Genomic DNA, 21,703 nt, shown 5'->3' with positions numbered 1-21,703 from the left:
TATTAATTAGGCACACTTAATTTGGATCTGGTTTGGCCCAAAATTTCTAACAAACAATATACAATATTTGACAAATTAAAATAGCAAGAATTTTGAATGTAACCAAGCAAAAAGGTGCATGTGTACAGTATATGTATAAGTATTTTATGAATATTGATCAATATATGAACCCAAACTAATCTCAGTCTTAGTTGAGCGCTTGTCAAAAGAGTAAATAAAAGAGAGAGGGAAAGAGATTACTCCATACCTAGTTATCAGCTTGTTTAATAAGCTTGTCGTCAATTTCAATTGTTGAGACACGAGCAATCTTGTGCCAATCCTCGCCGATTTCTGGTTGGCATCTTCTACTCAATTCAGGACATTCCCAAATTTTGAAAAATCTTAGAGTTGGCATAAAAAGCTTCCCCTCCAGCAAAGACGACAACTTGGGGCAGCCACCAATTTGAAGTAGTTTAAGAGATGCAAGATTTGGCAGCCACTCTGGCAATTCTGTCAAGCTGGGACTGTCTCGAATTATCATGTGCTGTAAAGTTCTTGTGGATTGTTTGAACCATTGCGGCACAGCCACCAACAGTGGCAATCTAGATATAACTAATACTCGAATGCGAGGTGTGAATTCTTCTTGATTGTCTTCCAATTTAGTCAGATCAAGTTTTTCACAATTATGAATACCCAAAGCCTCTAGAAGGGTTAGGCATTTTAGGAAAGGAAACAAAGAGATTAGACCCTCACAATTTTCAATATGCAACATTCGAAGGCCCATGTAACCTTGCTTCACTTCAGACAAATACTCCATGTTGCCACAATGCGATATTGACAAAAATTGTAGGGAATTCAAGGACTCAGGTAGAGACTTTTGTTTAGTTGTTATTTCCAACCATCTGAGACTGATCATGTATCTCATATTTTTTGGCAATTCTTCTAGTTTTTCACATTCGTCGAGGAGTAAACACTGCAAATTTTGAAGCTTGCAAATCGAATTTCGGAGTTTTGTAATTCTACGATTTCTGCTTAATTCCAGCCTCCTTAAATGCTTCATAGTACCAATGGATTTTGGTAACTCCTCAAAACATGAGTCACTTAAATCCAAGACTCGCAAGTATCTAAATCTTGAGATGTATGTATCAACAAAGGATTCAGAAAAGGGTCCAAATCCTTTGATTGGACAATAAATGGTCCGTATACTCTTTTGTCTTTGTAAACATTTTAAAACTTTTTCATTTTGCCAAGTTTTGTCAAAAATAGACAAATGCCTAACCTCTTTAGAGATATATTTGGTATGAGAATTTATTACTAAGCACTCACTTTGTACCGATAGTGCTAGATCATGCATGAGATCATGTATTTTGAATACTCGGAAGGAACCAAAATCATAATAATCTTCAAGGAAAGATCTTGAATAGAGCTCGTCTATGTATTGGTTGCCAATATCTTCTAGCTCTCGATTTTCATTTGGTGATTTTTGAATCGAGTCATGCGCCATCCAAAGCTGAATCAAATCCATATTAATGAATATATAATCTTTTGGATAAAGTGAACAATAAGCAAAACATTCTTTCAAGTAAGATGGCATTAGATTGTAACTCAATTGCAAGGCTGACAAAATATCACCTTCCTTTCTTTCCAATTTCCATATTTCATTATCTCGTACGAATTTCCAATCCTTTTCATCAAGCTTTGAATATAGTAGGCTTCCTAACGATTTCACTGCCAGTGGAACCCCTTTACATTTCTGCACAATCTTATCCCCAATTTTCACCAAGTTTGCATGTTGAGTACTCTCTTCTCTGTCTTCAAATGCCCATTTTACAAATAAAGACATACACTCTTCATGTGGAAGACCTTTCGAGTTGTACGGGGACATGGTGCCCATCATATAAGCAACACTTGGGCTGCGTGTAGTCACAAGGATCTTGCTTCCATTGGCACCCCCATCAACAAATTCCTCAACTCAATCCATTTATTTCTATCCGTGTTCCATACGTCATCCAAGACAAGCAAGAATTTTCTGCCATCCTGTTAACGTACACTCATATGTGGGCTTGGCCCATTTAGATCACTTACTTGTACTGCACACTGTACTACTTGTACTGCACTCATATTTACTTGTACAGCACTCATATGCCTCCTATATAAAGGCACTCATGTATATTATTTTACTTGAGAAATACAATTCTATTCAATTCAGTATTTCTAACATGGTATCAGAGCCACTGCTCTGACCTTTTCTTTGCAGTCTTGTCTTTATTGGTGTAACTCTATTCTTCATATTGCTTCTGCTATCACAACAACTGCCACAGTCTTTCGCCGTTGAACCTTCAAGTCTTCAAGACATCGTCCTCAGGTTCCGGACCTGTAGCAGCCGCTGTTGGGGAGTTCGAACACTGCAAAGACCACTGCCTTTTCCGTACCTCCGTGAATATTGCTCCGAAAAATTTTCTGAAGGTACCACGAAGATCGTCTTGCTCCAATCTGCCTGCTCGTGAAAACCTTACAGTCATCGGAGCTTCCACGCGCCCTCACGCGCCGCCCAAAGGTTCTGCCCTAAAGGTCACGCGCCCACGCGCCTCCACGCGCCGATCTGAGCCGCCACGCGCTGTCACGCGCCGTCACGCGCCAGGTCCGTCCTGCTGACGTCAGCCCTAGACACGTCATCCGCCACGTCATCCTGCCACGTCAGCTTGCCACGTCATCCTGCCACGTCATCTTGCCACGTCATCCTGCCACGTCAGCTTGCCACGTCACCGTTGACCGTTGACCGTTGACTTGGACCGTTGACCGTTGACTTTGACCGTTGACTTTTCTGGAGTTGACTTTTTCGGGCCAGGTTCTCCTTACTCAGTTTTTCGCGTAGATTTCATTTTTTGGTACCGTTTTTGCATATCAGTGTCTCTAAATGGATAAAAAGGATATTTTTCTTCCTCGTCCCATCAATACCGTATTCGAGTGGGACTAGGAATTACTTATCTGTCTCAAGCTATGCGCTTCCTTAAGGGTCGCATGCTTCGGCATTATTGCACCGGTGCAATCACTATTCCCGTGAAGGGGGCAAGTGAAGAAGATGCCGCTTTTCTCAATCGCATGATTGAATGGGATAGTCACAATCACATGATCCTCACATGGATTCGAAATACTTCCATTCCCTCCATCTCCAATTTGTCAAGTGCGCTTTGATGATGCGAAATCAAATGGGATATGTTGGCCAAAAGATACTCTACCACTCACGGATCCATGAAATATCGCTTAGCGGTTGAATTGCATCAACTCAGCAAGAACCTAGGGCACTCCATCAATGACTACTATGATCGCCTTCGCTCTTGGGACCAAATTAACCTTTCGATCCAACTTGGGCATGCTCAAAAGATGCCCAACAATATGCCGCTATTAGAGATGAATTTCGTCTCTATGAGTTCCCGATGTCACTCCACAAGGACTACGAGCCCATTCGAGGTCGCCTTCTCGAATCGTTGTCCTCCTCCCTCTCGATACCGCTCGTGAATGAGTTAGTCAAAGAAGAAGCTCGCCTTGCAACTCTTCGAGCCCAGATAAGTTTAATGTTCTCGGCCCTTACTCCTTCCATAGAGCAACCTCAACACTCGGTGATTCTTTCGGCTCCAGCGCAATCGTCGCAGACAGACCAATAAAGTTCCCGCAACTATTGCAAGCGCCCCCGGCCACACTATCGAGACTTGTTACCGTCGCAACAAATCTACTCGTCGTTAGCTGCTAACACTCGAGTCTACTCCGCCAATGCCTCCCATTTCACTCGAGTCCCGCCTTCGGATCCACTATCAACCTCTCACCTACCGACCTACAGGAGATCATAGCTCAAGCCGGTTCGTATGGCCGGTAATGCATCTCTTTCCACCGCTCTCGCCTTTACCCCGTAAGTCTCAAACTTGGCTTTTTGACTCTCGCCCGTTGCAATCACATGACACCTCACTCGTCCTTATTCTCCAAACTTAATCCTGCTCCACATCCTCTCAATATTCACATAGCCGATGGTTCCACCATGCATGGGAATAGTCTTGGTTTTGTTTCAACCTCCAACCTCTCTCGTTCCCCGGGGTCTACCATGTTCCCGACCTATCCTATAATTTGTGTTCGTGGGACAATTAGCCGAACTAGGTTATCGCCTTATTTTTTACTATTCTCGGGGTGTATCAGGCAGGATCCGAGGACAGGCAAGAGCTTGGGACCTGGCCCTAGAGTCGGGCGTATGTTTCCAAGGATAATCTTCATCTTCCACCCGTTGCTCGGCACCGTTGGCCGCTCGCCGGCCGCGGTGTCTTCCCTACCTTCTCTCTCACTTTGGCACTCTCGTCTTGGTCATGCACCCTCTTCTCGGGTACAACAATGTAGCTTCTAAGGGTCTCGTTAGGTTCTCGTGTCCAAAGACAATTTTGATTGTACTTCATGCCGTTTAGGAAAATGTACAAATTTTTACCTTTTAATAATAGTGATTCTATTTCTAATAGTATCTTTGAATTAATTCATTCTGATGTTTGGGGACCTTCTCCTGTTTCTAGTGGTGGTGGATCTCGATTTTGTGTTGTTTTCATTGATGATTGTTCTCGTTATAGTTGGATATTTCCTATGAAATCTCGTTCAAATTTTGCCAATATACGTAACTTTGCAAAAATGGTTGAAACCCAATTCTCCAAAAGAATTAAAATATTTCGTTCTCGATAATGCTCTTGAATACACTCAATATGCTTTTCAAGCTCGTTACACTCCTATGGCACCGTACATCATCTAACTTGTCCAGTACCTCTCGCAAATGGTCGAGCCGAACGTAAACTTCGTCATATTCTTGACACTCGTTCGTACTCTTCTTCTTCTCGCCAAGGTTCCTCCTCCATTCTCGGGGGTGAAGCCGCTCTTCATGCCGTTCACACCATTAACCGCATTCCAAGCACTCGTCATCCATAATCAAACTCCGTATGAGCGCCTCTTTGGGTCACCCCCGACTATCATCACCTTCGCTCTTTTGGATCCGCTTGTTTCGTTCTTCTTCGCCTCATGAGCACAACAAACTTCGAGCCTCGATCTAGACTTTGCCGTTTCTTGGTTATGGCGAAACACAAAAAGGGTATCGTTGTTATGATCCTGTCTCTCATCGCCTTCGTGTTTCTCGTAATGTTGTCTTCTCGGGAACACCGCTTGTTTGTTGAACTCTCTCATTTTCGTTCTTCCTCACTACCTCATCCGTACTTGAAGTCTTTCCGCAGGAGTCTCATGTTCCTTCTCCAACTCCTATTGATCCTCCTTTAGACTTTTCTATACAAACACCCGATCCTTTTAATGTCTCTTCTGGCCAGTCGAAGATGAGCAGATTGATGACGAGCTATCCCAACTCGAGCCTAGGTCCCCCGCTCCCCGCTCCGCCCGAAGATCCTCCACAAGACCTTCCACCTCCACAAGACATTCCACCTCGTCACTCAACCCGGTAAGATCCATTCCTACACATTTACTTGATTACCATTGTTACACCGCACTTGCTACACTCCACGAGCCTCAAACCTATCGTGAGGCCTCCACTCCGACCCTTTATGGCAGTTGCAATGAAAGAGGAAATTGATGCATTAACCAAAAACCATACTTGGGACTTAGTTCCTCTCCCTCCCCGGGACAATGTTCGTGGTTGGTTGTAAGTGGATCTACAAGATTAAGACTCGCTCGATGGGTCCATCGAGCGCTATAAGGCTCGCCTTGTTGCAAAAGGTTTTACACAAGGAGTATGGGATTGATTATGAAGAGACCTTTGCACCAGTTGCCCGCATCTCATCTCGTTCGTGCCCTCCCGGCCGTTGCCGCCGCTTAGAAAATGGGATCTTTTTCGATGGATGTTAAAAATGCATTCCTTAATGGGGACTTGAGTGAAGAAGTTTACATGCAACCTCCTCCGTGTCTCTCCATTAACTCCAACAAGGTTTGTCGCCTTCGCCGAGCATTGTATGGTCTTAAACAAGCTCCTCGAGCCTAGTTTGCAAAATTTAGCTCTACTATTTCTCGCTTGGGTTACACTCGCCATCCTTATGATGCCGCTCTTATTTATTCGTCGTACCGATAAAGGCACCATTCTACTTCTCCTCTATGTGGATGATATGATCATAACCGGTGATGACCTTAGTGGCATACAAGAACTCAAGGATTTTCTTAGTCAAGCAGCTTGAGATGAAAGATCTTGGACATCTTAGCTATTTCTTCGGGGCTTGAAATCACTCGTTCCTCGTATGGTCTTTATATTACTCAAGCCAAGTATGCTTCGATCTTTTGTCTCGTGCCGGACTCACCGAGCAAGAACCGTTGACACCCCGCCGAGCTTAATGCACATCCGACTCCCTCGGGGGGAAACCATTGTCTAATCCTTCTCTTTACGTACAATTAGTTGGGCCCTAGTTTATCTCATAGTTACTCGTCCACATTTCTTATGATGTTCATCAAATGTCAGCCGCATTTGTCCGCTCCACGGTCGACTCACTATGCTGCGTTCGCGCATTCTTCGTTACCCGAAGTGGCACTCTCTTCCATGGCCTTTTCTACTCACCAATCTCCTCTTGTACTTCGTGCATTCTCTGATGCTGATTGGGCAGGAGATCCCACTGATCGTAGGTCCACCACTGGCTATTGTTTTCTACTTGGCTCTTCCTTGATTTCTTGGCGAAGTAAGAAACAAACCTTTGTGGCCCGCTCCGCATCAGCGTAATATCGTGCTCTTGCCGATACCACATCCGAGCTTCTTTGGTTACGATGGCTTCTTACGTACTTAGGTGTGTCTACATCCTCTGCTACACCTCTTTATTGTGATAATCAGAGTGCCATTCACATTGCTCATAATGATGTCTTCCATGAACGGACTAAACATATTGAGATTGATTGTCACTTTATCCGTTATCATCTTGTTCATGGTGCTTTCAAGCTCTTCTCTGTCTCCTCCAAAGATCAACTTGCAGATATCTTCACCAAGTCCCATCCTAAGGGATGCCTTCGTGATTTGGTTGACAACCTCAAGTTGGTCTCACATCCACCTTGAGTTTGAGGGGGGCTGTTAACGTACACTCATATGTGGGCTTGGCCCATTTAGATCACTTACTTGTACTGCACACTGTACTACTTGTACTGCACTCATATTTACTTGTACAACACTCATATGCCTCCTATATAAAGGCACTCATGTATATTATTTTACTTGAGAAATACAATACTATTCAATTCAGTATTTCTAACACATCCAAAACATTTCGAAGATGATTTTGCAAATGCTCTTCGTCCAAATCATTCCAATTTTCATTACAACTTTCATCAGGTATTGATCTTAATATTTTTACCAGTAGCTGTTTTAAAATGAAATCATCTGAGACACAAACCCAAAATTTTAACTCAAAATGTTCCACCACTCTTGCATCATTGAACACTAGTTTTGCTAGCAGAGTCTTGCCAAGACCTCCAATGCCAACTATAGGAATAACGAGGACATTTTGACCATCAACAACATTCATTAGATGTTTAACAATGTTTTCCTTGTCATGTTCTCTTCCTATAACTTCTAAAGGATGGACAAAGGAGTGGGTCATCTCCCTCCCACGCACCACAAGCATATTTTCTGCTAGTTCGCTTAGATGAAACTTAGCCTTATCGGCTGCAATGTCATCTAACCGTGTTCTAATTTCTTTGATTTTATGACCCATATTGATTCGGAATAGCAGTGGATTTGAGCAAGAAAGGAAATGACGTACCTTCATGGCTATACTCCCTTGTATTTCCACAACTTGGCTCCGCAGTTCTTCACATTCGAATTCATCAAGGACATCTTGAGCGTCTAAAAAGACCTCTTTAAGCTTCCCAAGCCAGACAGTCAGCTCCTGGTTATGACCCTGCTTCTTTGCTGCATCGAAGAGCACAGCTTTGACGGTGGATAGACGGTCTTTTAGTCTTTCCCTTTCGCTTTTAACACCCCATAGCAGGCAAGCTTCTTCGGAAACCTGGGACTCTAGCTTCTTCAGGACTTTTTCTGCAATGTTAGCTGCAAATATCTCTGCAGCCATCTTACAGAGAGAGAGAGAGAGAGTTTCTATAGAGCGAGACTGAAAGAGGCGGCAGATTGAGAGTCTAGGAAGAAATGAGGAAAATGTGTTTGTATGCTCTAGTTTTCAATATAACTTTTATTAAAACATATCTTCCTAGAAAAGGTGTAGAAATAAGATAGACAAAGGAAGCATTTTATTAAAAACAAAGACTAGACGCATAATATTGTATCAAGACAAGAACCAATGCTTATATCTATCCTTTGCGTAAATATGCTCATCTCTTTACAGCATCCAACGAAGCTTGAGCTTGTGCCTTAAAGGTCCTTTGGCTTTTCCTATTTTCTTCCTTTTTCCTTTCTTTCTCTCTCACGGTTGTGCTTTTCTTTGTTTGGTGGCAAAGTTCTTCTAACAGTTATATGCCAATATACTGATGGACAATGTACCTATTTTCCTTTCCAAGAAGAGTGTCACAAGACACAAACTATGAGATGAGATAGATGGCTAACCAAAAGAAATATCAAAAAAATGCATCACATGACAAAAATTTATGCTCTACTCATGAAGTTCTTCCTTTTTATGTATATACTTTATTAGAAGGTCCTTTTGGGTTTTCCTCTTATTCTTTTCTTCCATTTTCTTTTTCTTTTTCTTTCCTACAATTTTTATTTTCGCATTTTCTTTTCTTTTCCTATTAAGTATTGTGCTTTTCTTTGTTTGGTGGCAAAGTTCCAACAGTTTTATATATACATCAACAAAATGTCACTACATAATTGCCTTTGATTATGTTTGTAAAGTTGTGATTTACAACTATATTTTATGTTGGCCTTATTCCATGACAAAAAGTGTTGTAATTGCTTTAATTTTGTCCCTTGTATTTTGTGGGATTTTATTGTATTGAGTTTAGTTTTAAGTTGGTGAAGAATCAAGCATAAAATGAAGAATCAGTGGATTTTGCGAGTGTCTCACTAGAAGCTAACCCGCGAAAGAGCCACGTGAGAAGCACATGCTAGAAGTTGAAAAGTCGTGCCAGTCTGGAGAATTTCGTGAGTGTCTCACAAGTAAGGTCTTCCCATGAGATGCCTGCGAAACTCTCTGCCTAGAGGATTTTTAAGTGTGACTTTTTTACCCTTCACTCATACTAAATATACCCTTATTACCCACAGAAATTGAAAGAAGACCATTCAGAGAGAAAAACCCTAGATAGGTTTTCTACAACACACACACCTTTTCAAAGTGTAGAGAGTGTTTTGGAATTTGGGAAGTTTTGGGGATTTGCTAAAAGAAGATGGTGAGGTTTGGTGGATGCAATCGGGCGTATTGCGGGATCCGGAAAGCTAGATAAAACACGGTTCCGAGAAGCCTTGTTGGAGTAGGAGCTTAGAGGGCTTAGGTGCATTGGATAGATTAAGCCCAGAGGGTCTCTTGCTATTTGTGTATCCCAACTTATTGTCCAGTGGATCGATTTACCACTTAGAGGGCGGCAGAGAGGTTTTTCGCCGAGTTCTTCGATTTCCTCTTCAATAATACATCGGCGTGTTATCTTGTGTTTGCATCTTTCTTCTCTTACTCTTATGCTTTACTTTCATGGTTTGTTGTTCATGTTTATGCACTAGAGTAGTTATTGGTTTTTTGTACCTTATTTACTCTTGTTTCGCACTTAGATAAGTTAGAGTAAAAGCAATCTAGCCGTAATCTAGCCGTAATCTTTTAATTGGGGGGTCTAAACAAACTCTTGTATTTTAACACAAATCAGAGCTATCAATGTTGATTGCCTGTGTGGGGTTCTTTAGCCCTTCCAGATCGTTATAAAAGCAGATAAGAAGAATATTAGTAGTGCCTTTCTATGTCTGTTTGGATAGAGATATTTAAAAAGATGGATTTATATTTTAAATTTTAGTTTAAATATTTAAATATAATTTATATAATTATAAACACAAAATTTTAAGTTTTGATATTTAAGAAATGAAAATCCTTCACAAATATAAATTTGTATTGATGAGTGAGTGGATAAAAAAAATTTTGTTTACATTCTATTATACAATAGAATAATCCTCTTCTTCGATCTATTTGCAAAAGTCTTCATATCGAGAATTGTGTCAATACAATCTTGATTCGAACATAAAATGTCATCTACCTTGATTGGAAGATGGATTGAAAGATCTTTTAACAAAATTGCAATTAATATCTAGTTATTTGCTTGTTAAAGGCTTCTCATTCTTCTCATTCTTTGTGTTATTCGTGCATTCTTTGAATGCTATTCATCTTCGAAAATTTGTGATAAAAGTTCTTTGGGGTTTTAGAGGTTTGAATCTTTTGAACTTCATTGATTTGGAGTCTTTTGAAGTTTCTAAAGGCCTTAGACCTTGCTTCCAGTAGAACTCTAAGACCTTGAAGGGTGATTTGAGTGAATGTACTATCTATTCAAAGTCTCCATGCAATAGTTTTTCAAGGATTTGGAGCTTGATTTGAAAGAGTTTTGAAGTTTGAAATTCTTGGAGATTTTGGAGTTTTTTTCCAATAGAATTTTAAGGCTCAAAGAGATGAATGTTCTTCAAATATTTTTTTATGAATGGTGACATGTCAAAATTCGTAGTATCTTTAGTATCACTCTTTTTTTTCTTTGACAATAATTTTTACTTATTGGCTAATATTTGAGACTCAATCAATACTCATATATAAGGAGGTATGCTTATTGTTTACAATTTGGGTGCCTTCTTCCACTTAGGGCTTTAGGTGATGGCCTAACTCGCCTAGTAATTGGGTTGGCTTGTTTTTAGTCAAATAACTTCTTTAATGAATTATATGACTTCTCTCTCTCTCTCTCTCTCTCTCTCTCTCTCTCTCTCTCTCTCTCTCTCTCTCTCTCTCTCTCTCTCTCTCTCTCTCTCTCTCTCTCTGAGTTAAGACTGAGAAAAACTTTAATTATGTTTCAAATTAGAATCTAATTTTGCGTCAAGTGCACCATCTAGAATCTTAAATTTTTGTGCTTGCATTTATACATAACACGGAAGTCAAGAAAAACACGATAATATAGGCTCATTCGCCTAAAGTAAGAATATCTCAACCTACACACTTTTATGGTGGACTCAATAGTTGTGTTTCACTTTCTAAGAGACATAAGGCATCTAATATCTCTAAACAGTATAAGCAAAAAATAATAATGATATTGAGAGCAGGTAGAGAGACAAATGTGGGAATCAATCTGTTTAGCATTTAGTGGCGATCACGAGTAACATTATTGGCAAAGTCCTTCAGAAAAAAAGGTTCCGTCATTCTTCTCCATCTCTTTCAAGTTCAATGTTCTTTTTTTTCTTACCCATTCTAAATTTCGTTTTAATACATCACGACCCTATTGATTTCTTGATTAAAACATATTTTACAACCAAATAACAAAGCTCAAGTTACTATATTACATCTCATAGAAGCCAAGAACAACAATACAATACAATACATAGACCATTTGTAATACCCCACATAATTTTTTTTTATTTTAGAGTTTTCTTTAAAATATAATTGTTGGGCTATAGGCTTTCTTTTAATTATTCAAGCCACTACCCACTGCCCCACATCTTATAATACAAGCTACGTATCAGAGTATAAGAGATAATGCGCTTTTATCTAAGAGTAAGAGTGTTTTCTCGAAGCAGATAACGTACAATCAAGAGTACAATCAGATTGTTCAAGGTAAGATTTCTCTCAATTAGAAACAAGAAAAAATTAGAATTTTATTAGGTTATTTAGAAATTTGATTTTGATCCTAAAATTTATATTCTAACGTTTAGATTTTCCGTTGGATTAGATATTAGATTTGAGCCAGTGGGATTTCACTAATCAATTTTTTTTTTGTTTAAGTCTTCCATTGGATCTGTACATATAATCCTAGATTGAAGTCAAACAATTCGGCCCTCCTTCTTTCATTGAATTGGTATATAAATATATATATATATATATATATATATATATATATATATATATATATATATATATATATATATATATATAATGGTTAAAGAAGGTTAAAGGAGAAGTCAAAGAAGGGGGCTACGTTGGATTTATGTATATATATATAAAGGTTAAAGAAGAAGTCAAAGAAAGTGGCTATTGTTCTTCTTGAATTTGTATATATATATTGGTTGAAGAAGAAGTCAAAGAAGGTGGCTATTGATCTTTAGTTGGATTTGTATATATATATATAATGAATAGAAGAAGTCAAATATTTCGGCGGTGGTTTCTTTGCCTCTGGACTTATGCTATGCCGTGTTGTGTATATATATACACATATTAGGATATTAGGATAGTTGTAAAGTTTTCTATGGTAGATATATATATAATATGGCTTGGTTGGGGTTATGTATATTAACTTAAACTCTAAAACTTTAGCTGCTGCCTCTGGGTTCTGATAAATTACTTTGCATTAGTGCTATCATTAGTTTAGCAAAGTATTTTACTAGTGAGTCAATTTTTATAGTTTAGTAAAATTTATATTTTGTAGAGGATATTGAGTAATTTTCATAATTGATTATAGGTCCGATTTAAGAGTGTCTTGAGGCTCTTTGGAAATTATTTTGGCTGGACTTTCGTAGAAAGTGATTTGAGTGCGGTAAGTAATTATGCATAATATGCACAAGTTTTGTTATTTAGGTTCTTAGAAGTTAAAGATTTTCAAAGTTATATTTTTAAGCTTACATTTTTTTAAAAGTTTATCAAAAAGCATTTTTTTACACTATTGAAAGAGAAATTTTAATTGGCTTTTAAATAATGTTTTAAAAGAAATTTCAAATTTTAAATAACGATTTGAATGTCCAAAACCCATTTAAAAGAAGATTTTTAACTAAACTATTTTATGAAAATAATTGAGTTTCAAAGTAAGTTTTCTAAAAAGATTTTTGTTCTTTAAATTGTTTCAAACCAACGATTTCGAAATCATATTCTTGTTTTTCAGATGGTATTTAAGACGTTCCTTTTGTAGCAACCGGATTTTCAAACTTATTCAAGAATTGTAAAAACATTTATATAAACTCTTCGCTCCTAGTCGTTCCCTAAGAGAGTCAAGCATCTTTTGATTTATGTTTCAATTTGATATTGTGATATTTAATATATCTTTATTGTTGGAACAATTGTTAATATTGAGAAAATTATTATATGTTGTATAAACTTTATTGTTTGAGATATGTGACTCAAAATGAGTGTTTTTAGAATTGATCGATATATATGTGTGTAAATCCGCTCAGGATCAGATGTGAGAATATGTGTTGATCCCTCACCAGGGTTAGATGTTGGTATCCGCTCACAAGATTGTATGTGAGAATATGTGATGTGTATATGTGACACTGTGCTCTGATCAATTATTTGTATGTGTTTCCAAAAGACTTTAAGATATGATTATATGTGTATTAAGTGATTCTTTACATGTTTTGAAAACTATATTGGATATTTTGAGTGAAATTGTGAAATCAAACTCGTGCTTTGTTTGACTCTATTCCGTTGTGTATTCTCAGTATAATTACTTACTGATGCGCGCTCACCCCATCAATTAATATTTTCAGATTAAAGTATAGTTGGGAATTAGAACCTTTGGACCGCTTGTGAGGTGTAAGGTAGAGCGTGGAAGTTGTAGGCGGCTTCAGTGTTACTTGAAGACTCATTAAATTTTAGTTACCTTTGTTTTGTAGTTCACATTTTATATAGTGGAGTTTATTTTCAATTTGTGGAGTTTTGAAAAGATTAGTAGTTATTTTTATTTTTATTTTCCGCTTAGACTTCACAATATTTTGGAGATTATTATAAATTGTGGATTTTGTTTATTATAAGAGGTTTATCAGAAGCATTGTTTATTTGGAGTTTTATTGAATTAAGTTTAAATAAATTATGTTTATTGAGCTAAGTAAGGTTAGCAAGATAATCAGGCATCTAAATTCATGTTTCATGGATTTGGGTTTGACACCATTTCTCACTCGGAACATTATTGAATACTCCAGGAGTACTATAAATGCGTACTCTCCCATCTCACATGAATTGTAGGTCTCATCATGAATTTAATTAGTAGAACTCATAATTATGTGAGAATGAGGAGTACACATATATAGAGTACTCAATAATTACTGTCTTCACTCACACTATTGACCATTAATCACCCATAATATGTGCACAATCAAGACCCAAAAACAAAATTCTCCCGCTAAGACCCCTATAATGAATAATCCCTAAGTGTAGCATCTTAGTTGTTCTTCTCCCTAAAGTTAAAAGAGTCCAAATTTGGTAAGAATATGGTATAAAACTTATATTTTACACCATTCAATAAGAAATTCTCACATCTTTTTTTTTATTATTATTTTTTTTTTTTATACTTAAAACTCAATGCATCCTACTACAACTAATAATATCTTAATAAACTCTCAATTTGGTTGGATTTTCATATGGGTATTAGAATTAATTGTCTGTGATTGTACGTATTCTTTTATATGTGATAAAATGATGTGGTATGTTGGGATTAAAGGGTATAAAACTTGAGTTTACATCACATTCGTATAAAATTTAATCTCATAGTTAAATATGCCTTACAATTTTTCTTTAATTGAACAATCACAAGATGTGCCTATGCTTTGGCATACGAAGTGGTGACACTTTCTTTGGGGGATTCTGAAGCCATTATTAGTATACGCAATGAGTAACTCTCACTGGCAGATATAAATTATATAATAGTTATAATAATTTATAGGTAGCACTTCAAATACTTGTGAATTATATATGTAGTTTAAGCATTTAGGGATTGAATCTGTTTATTTGATTGTTAATTCTTATTTAATTGGGATTCCCTACTTCCTAAGGTGCTGCAATCCAAGTGAAAAGGGCTTATGTTAACTGGCTGTTGTTCATATACAATTAGATTTTTCAAAATGGATTTTCAATGATGCCTTAAATCTCTGTGAACAAGCCCAAGGGAATGGCATTTGTGAGCATTAAAATTTTCATTGGAGACCAATTGAGTAGATAAACACACTCAGATTGGTCATTGTTCAATTAAAGAAAAATTGTTTTGTTTGGATGCTGAAGAAGCATAAATGCTAAGGGCTTACGATAATTGTTTGTTGCCATTATAATTAGATTCAAAGTGGAGTTTTGACGATGCCATTGATCTCCATGAACAAGCCCAATAGAGAGGAATTCAAGAGCATTACCATTTTCTTTGGAGACCAATTGGGAATGTAAATACTCTATCTCCATTAATTTTATTATGTAACAGTACAATAAAAAAAATGAAATTTATTTTGTAACAGTTCAATAAAAAACAATGTGTCCTCTTTCTCAAAAAAAAAAAAAAAAACAATGTGTCCTCTGTATTCTAAGTAACAACAAAATTAAGTTTTTTTTTCCCCCCAATAAGTTGAGAGAGTCTATGTATATTGATCGATGAGAAGGGTTATTGTAAGAATACCTAAGTAGCGAAACCAAATGATAATTTTTATTATTATTATTATTATTATAGATGTAAATATAAGTTTATTATATTTCCTAATTTCTTTCATTATTATATATTTAATAAGCCATGCTTAATATCATTAGTAATTTAGTACCACTATAATTGAACATTTCTGTGCGTAAGCATAAGTTACAAGCTAGTTTAAATAATATATATAAATAATCTTATAAATTGTCACCTAATTGATTAGAAATGATTCCTCCAAAGCAATTTAGAAGAAAACTTTGTCCATACTTTAATATTTCCAGCAAGAAACAAATATTAGACTAAAGCTATGATTTGCTTCACAAATTCTTAATCTCTCTCTCTCTCTCTCTTCATTGTAGCAAAGCTATGGATTATTATATTTTGACTTTTTCAAAATCTTTTAAATTTAGTAATATGTATTTTTTTTATTAGCAAAAATAAAATAAAAAGATGTGTTTTTTTTTTGAAGTCATTAATTGAGACTAAGTAGTGAATGAGATGCTTGATTGAAATCCAACTCATAGGAATACCATGCTTGCAAAGATAGCTTCTTCACATAAGAAACAAAGTCCTCACTTCTTAGCAATTCATAGGGATGAAAAAAATTTCCAGCAATACCCCGCTTTGTCCTGCGCAAATTTTGTCCACCCTATAATGGTAACAAAACAAAGAGGTATATGTTTAAATTATTTATATATTACACTTTAATCACCTACAATTTGGGCTGGTTTTACGCTGTTTACATGTAGTTCAAAAAGTGTCACTTTATCCACATGAATTTGGTTTTAATTATTGTACAACTTATGATTTAAAAAAAAAAAAAACATTTGAAGAGAAAACATAAAACAAAATGGATCTAAGAGACTATCAAGATAAACTTTGTCTTACTATTTAGAAATCAAAGATCCTAACCCCAAATTCGTTTGATGGAAGGAGGACATATTCCATAATGCAAGGGATGAGAGGAAGAGACCAGCTTTTTTCTTTTCTTTTTTTATTTTAATAGATACAATAGAATTTAAAATCTATGACACTTGCTTAATGATAATTATTTTTTATAATGATACTAATGGATTTATTTTTAATATAGGCATAATATAAATCCAGATCTCTTATTCTACAACAAAAAGTTCTACCAATTGAGCATTGAAACTAATTAGAACACACTAGAGATAAGCTTACAAGTATATAGATTAAGAATTCACTTCTTTAGAGTACTTCGAACCAACATTAATAATCCACATCCACTTATCTATGCCATACATTCAACTGCGCATATGGTGATGGGGTAGACCTAGAGCCTCTAAAATAGTATATAGAAATTTTCATATTTTAGAGTCTGGGCATAAAATATTTAACCGTCTCAATTTTTTTGATTGGTCCCAAGAACCCAATAATATCTGAATTGGTCCAAATAACCCAAATCAAATTAATAACTTGACCCAACCATTGGGCCCGTGGTCCCTCCAAAGTCCAAACACAATACAACAACAACAACACCCATCCCAGCCCAAATTACCTAATCCAAAAAAAAAAAAAACCATGACCTATATCATTACCAAAAAAATATCATTTAAAAGAAATCCTTTACTATATAGTGTATGTTACACTGGTAATTAATCTTGAAATCAATCTAAATTCATAGTAAATAATTTGTTAAAGTTGATTAATTCCGCTTTAAAATAAATCTAGGGTCTAAATTTGTCCCAATATTTACTGATGATGCGAAGAAAATCAGTAGGCTGGATGCTTCGGACTTGAAAGGACTACTGGTTCTTTCTGCGGCCTGAAAAAAGAAAGAAAAGCAAATCAAAGGCGACCGGGGCTGCTGGTCGAAAGCCCTCCGATGGTGAAGTTAGTTTTTCTCTCCATGTTATGAGTTCCAACTTTTTTGGTGTCAAAATGAACGTACCTTGGCCTTGTCTGAGACAGCCCCTTTTATAGTGTCCTTACAGGCGGTTATCAAGATTGGAACTTCTCCTAGATTCGAGGAGAGGTAGGAGTCAAGTGTAACTTGCATAACCGTTTGGGAGTTATGCTTCTGTTGCTCAACGGATACCTGACGGTTATGCGTGGGATAAGGGATTGTCACGCCATGCTCGAAGATTTTCCTAAGTATGGTACCCTCGTCCTGGCCGAAGTATAGTACCCTCGTCCTGGGACCCCTTGAATGTGTGCTGGTATGCGCAGGGGCAGTTCGTCCTAACCGACGAATTCCTTCAGGACGAGGTTATTGGCGTTCTGGACGAGTGTATCCTTCTGGTGATGCTTACCTCGTCCAGAACTCTTCTTACAAGGACGAGGTAATTCTGGGTAAGTTCCTGAGGGTGTTTACGATGGTAGCCGGGTTATGGACGACCTTTATGGACAACTTGGAGATAGGCTAAATCAGCACCCTATCAGTTGCCCCCTGTTCATAGGTCATCCAAAACGCTTTGGTTTCTGGACTCGCTTCAATATAGTACTCCACGTGTCTCAAGGTAAAGGGTACCCCAATTATGCCACGCGTCATTATTTACTCGGATCAACCGTTGTGTCGATTTGGGTTTTTGAGGAGGCTGCCACGCGGCTCTTCCTGATTGGATATTTCGTTTCAGGCCTTACTTTTCAACGCCTATAAATAGTGGATTTCCTCCCATACCCTCTCCATTTTTCAAATTTCCTTCATTGACATCTCTCGTCCGTTGCCTCGTCTAGGAGTATTCCAGCGTCCCTAGTTTCCGTCGTCTAGGAGCCTGTATTTTCTCTACGCTCGTCTTTAGGTTTCCCTTGCATTTCCACAATGTCCGAGATTTTTTCTTCGTCTAGCAATAGCGTTGATAGGGAGATAGACGAGTATTGCAATACAACCAGCTATAGTGGCTCTAGTAGTGATAGCAGTAGTAGCGGTCATACTTCAGACGAGTATGTTTCTGGGGTTCCTGGGGTTCCCTTAGAAGTTATCCAGGAAGAGTTTAGGACGAGAGTGTTGTCAGGGTCTAAGGCTGGCCCTTCTAGTGCCTCTTCGCCCACTAAGGGGGACGAAGTTGTTGAGACTGTTTATAGCTGTGCTGTAGGGACTCCGGCCAGGACGGACGAGAGAAAATTAGCATCCCTACGAAGCTGGTACCAAATTTCGGACGAGCTAAATCCCAGATTGGCCGTCCGTAATGAATGGTGTTGCCAACCTCATTTTGGTGTTGGGGTTTACGAAGCCTATCTTCTAGGGGGTCTTAGGCTTCCTCTCAATGCTTTCGCTAGGGAGTTACTTTTTAGGTTAGGTATAGGTTTGTGTCAACTAAATCCTAATGCATGGAGGCTAGTTGTTTCTATGCAAGTTTTGTGGAGAGAGGTTTTTGAAGGGGATCGTCCTCTCACCGTGGACGAGTTCCTTTTTTGCTATAAACCCTCTGAAATTAGTCAATCTCGTGGCTTTTATCCGTTCACAGGAGAAAAGACTGTAGGATAATAAAATCTTTGGTTACCTCAGATAGGAGTTGGAAGACGGAGTTTTTCTTCGTCTCAGGTCCTTGGGCAGGACGTCCTGCTGAGGTGGGCAGGGATTCGTTTCCCCCATATACAGGAGAATTAGGGAACCTTCGTCCTGAAGGTATGCTCACCACTACCGTAGCACTACCTTTATTATATATCTTTCTGAGCTAATATCCTCGTCCTTATTGCAGGTGTTAGGAGGCCGTCGTTGAGCAAATTCCATCTAGGACGCGTCCAGAAAGCTCGTCTTCATCCAGAGAGGGACTTCCACTCTTTGGTCACTTTGCAGCGTCTTGCGACTTGGGGACTTGGCCCCGAGCCCTCTCCTGAAGCCTTAGCCCACGAAATTACTGTCCGTCGACGTGAGTTCTCGTCTTGCACTTCTTTTTCCCTTCATTTTTTTTTTTTACTTATTATTATTATTATTTATTTTAGGGATGGCTACAATGAAGGAAAATAAAGGCAAGGGAGTCGCAGACAAGCGTCCTAAGCAAGACACCGAGATTAGGGCTCGTCTTGCTGCTGGCGACAAAAGGAGCCTGTCAAAAACCATCAATCTTGAAAACCTCCCCAGTCGAAGGGCCAAGCACAGGAAGTCGTCTAAGTCTGGGGTCGTCTCTCCTGCTGTCCCTGTTCCTCCTCCTCAACCACCGTCCGTCCAGATCTTCGACGTGGAGTCGTCTGAGCCTGCTCCCACTCCACCGTCCAAGATCGGCGTTCCTGCCTCGTCCCAACCTCCCGTTGATGTTGTGCCCAACCTCCTCGAGAGTGAGGGCTTGGCTTGGGAGAGGTTCCAACAGGCAGTGTCTGACGAGGACGTGGCTGCATGCTACAACATGTCCTTGAAAGATTTTGAGCACTCGGGTGTCCACGATCTTTTCAAGGTACCTGATAGAAATTTGTTCCCGTCGTTAGCTTTTTATGCTTGTTTACTTTGCTTGATACAAAAATTCTTATTTGTTTGTGCAGGCCATGTCCAAGTTTATAGCCGCGTCCAAGGCTGCACCGAGTTGGACAGACGAGGCCGCCGTTGGAGAGGAGGATCAAGGAAGTCAAGGATGAGTGCAAGAGCGGGCCGAGACGGCCGCCGAGGCTAAGGACGCGGCCAAGGATTTTCTAAACCTCGTCGAGGAATTAAAGGCCGATGTAGTGGGAAAAGGACTCTCGTCTTGACCACTTTCGAAGAAGACCGACGAGCTAAGCAATTCCCTTGCGCGAGGGCTAAGGACGAGGCCGTGGAGGAGTTCGTGGCTTCGAGCTTACGGACCTTCTGGACGCCAACTATGCGGCTGGATTTGAAGACTTTCGCATGGAGGCGAAAGAAAAGTTTTCGGAAGTTGATTTCAGTCCTATCGTCCTTCAACTTGGAGGTGCTGCAAGTTCTTTTCTTCAGACTAGCTCTGAAGATGTCAATGTTGAAGACGATGCCTCTACCCAGCCTGCTGAAGACGACCCTAATGCCTGATGCCTGTTGTTTGAAAATTTTCATCATTTGTTCAAGTGTTTTCTTCCTGTCTTTTTTTTTAAATGTATGAGTACATTTGTTTCGTCCTGAGTACTTTTGACGGCTTTATAAACAATGCCTTTCAAGGCTTACTTCTCAAGGGTTTTTGGACGATGGTCGTTCACCCTTTTATTGTTTAATGAATGTTTATTTTCAGTTATCATTATTGTTGTTCCATGGACGAGTGTGTGTATTTTATTCAATTGCCTTTTAAGCAATGTTCCCCAGTGTTGGGTGATTGTTCACACGATGCCCTTATGGACGATTAGCTTAGGACGATCATGACCGTCTCGACCATATGCTCGTCGTTAGAACGCAGGTGTTAATGCCTACTTCCCTTCTTAGACGAGTAAGCCCTGGCTAAGGAAAACTTGGACGAGCATGCCTTAGCATTGTTGCTTTATCCTCATTCTTCTCTAAGGAAAGCCTGGACGAGCATGCCTTTGCATTTTTTTTCTTTGCTTTATCCTCATTCTTTTCTAAGGAAAGCCTGGACGAGCATGCCTTAGCATTTTTTTTCTTTGCTTTATCCTCGTTTTAAAGGAAAGCTTGAACGAGGTAGTCTTCGTCCAGAGATTTTAATTGCCTAAGGCTTTTGCCTCGTCCGTGGGTATTATCAGGGAAACTGGAATTCAAACATATAAGAAAACCATATTATTACATGAACATTGTTCACAAACTTGGCACATGCTTATAAGCTAGTGCCTTATTAAGATAAGTACATAGCATCGTCTTTCATAAGCTAGTTTGTAGGTAGTGCAAAAGTTCGAGAACTAGTGCACTTTTATTCATAACACACCATAACGGTAGTAAAAGCAAAAGCAAATATAGGTAAACACGCAAATCACAACTGTAATTTTGCCACTGATTCGTCCTTGCTCATCACTGATAGTACCTTCGCAAATGTTCCACGTTCCGAGGATGTTCTAACTTCCGCCCATCCAGGCTTCCGTGTAGTAGGACCCTTCCGCCTTTTGCGCTTGATTACCCTGTAGGGTCCTTCCCAATTGGGTCCCAGTTTTCCATGAGCCGGGTTCCCGGTCGCCAAGGAGACCCTTTTAAGGACAAGGTCCCCGACACCGAACCGCTCGTTTTTACCATGGCGTCATGCCGGTCTCCGGCCATGAGATTTTGTACCTTGCCGTCCTTTGCTCCGCATCCATTCTTACCTCATCAACAAGATCGAGGTCAAGGCGAAGCCGTTCCCGTTGTCTTTCTCCTTCCCCGGTACTTCATCACTCGGTGACTCGC

The 21,703-nt window shown here is 38.8% G+C and overlaps 1 pseudogene; it reads right to left on the bottom strand.

Annotated features, from left to right (window-relative positions):
• Window positions 1-247: 247 nt before the first annotated feature.
• LOC142639322 (putative disease resistance protein RGA1) lies at window positions 248-8,048 on the bottom strand (annotated as a pseudogene).
• Window positions 8,049-21,703: the final 13,655 nt, after the last annotated feature.

Source organism: Castanea sativa, chromosome 6 (assembly GCF_040712315.1).
Source record: "Castanea sativa cultivar Marrone di Chiusa Pesio chromosome 6, ASM4071231v1".
Lineage (NCBI taxonomy): Eukaryota > Viridiplantae > Streptophyta > Magnoliopsida > Fagales > Fagaceae > Castanea > Castanea sativa.
The sequence above is the reverse complement of the archived record's forward strand: the minus strand, read 5'-3'. Positions and strand labels throughout refer to the sequence as shown.